At 38.4% G+C, this 1,177-nt stretch overlaps 1 non-coding gene across 1 annotated transcript; it reads right to left on the reverse strand.

Annotated features, from left to right (window-relative positions):
- Positions 1-577: 577 nt before the first annotated feature.
- Positions 578-649, reverse strand: TRNAV-GAC (transfer RNA valine (anticodon GAC)). The gene has a single exon. It is a non-coding gene; the product is annotated as a tRNA-Val (tRNA).
- Between the last annotated feature and the right edge of the window lie 528 nt (positions 650-1,177).

Raw genomic sequence — 1,177 nt, forward strand, 5'->3', positions numbered from 1 at the left:
GCCGGGGTTTGAACCCGGGACCTCTCGCATGCCAAGCGAGTGCTCTACCACTGAGCTACGCCCCCAAGAACATATTTTGTGACATAGTATTATATGAAGTACTGAGATTACCACGGCAAAATAGTGTTTGACCGACCGTTGCCGACTAGCCGGTAAAATAACCACAGGGTAAATCTCCATGTTGCTGTCGTGTTTTCCTCTCAATTTTCCACGAAGAAATGAGTTTTACTTTTTTCTCGTCGTTGCAATAGACTGGAACTAAGCAATAGACTGGAACTAAGCTGACCTGGTATGAGGTCAGAGCCCTCATTATCATCCCTGCTAACTACCGGAAGCAGATTAAGTCGTTCCACAACCGATGTCCGGCCCATGTTAACTCTGATGTGCCCAGCAGTTGGAGGAGGATCGCCAGAAGCTTCTGGAAGATTTCAAGGACGTCTTGGTGGACATAACCCTTTCAGATAAGGTCGAAAACCTCAATTTATTGTGAAGATCTTCACTATAACGTTGAACGAACATACTGAATGTTGCACACATGTGATGCGGACAAAATGAAAAAAGAAAAAGACAAAAATTATGTCTGGTGTGGGTCTCGAACCCACGACCTTGAGTGTGTCAGACTCACGCTCTACCACTGAGCTAACCAGACAATAGAAAATTCGTCTGTTTCTTCAATATGAATTAATGAAAATCTTTGCGAGGCAGCGTTAAGAAAAGAGAGATGTCTTTGACGAAATTTACTTGCTTGGCTCCTTCTTCTGTTCCTCATTATCGAAAGTAAACATACTGAAGGATATATATATATATATATATATATATATATATATATATATATATATATATATATATATATATATATATATATATATATTGAAAAGGATCACAATTTTGCACGTGATCAAGTATATTCTTATGAGTTCACGGGGAAAATAAAAACGATAAGTTCCCAAGTGCACTTTCGTGTAAAACTCACATCATCAGGGGAGACACAAGAAAGAAATATAACAGTCAGTTGATATACAACGAAGAGACGTAACTAGGACGCCATATGGTAAACATGTGATTGTCCAAGACAGACAACAAGCGTATCATAAACTTATTCTGTGGACAAGGTGAATTGTTTACAAATTTTATCAACATTAAAGTTATCCAATTTGTATAGACCATCACTAATATT

This window comes from Panulirus ornatus, chromosome 43, assembly GCF_036320965.1.
Source record: "Panulirus ornatus isolate Po-2019 chromosome 43, ASM3632096v1, whole genome shotgun sequence".
Lineage (NCBI taxonomy): Eukaryota > Metazoa > Arthropoda > Malacostraca > Decapoda > Palinuridae > Panulirus > Panulirus ornatus.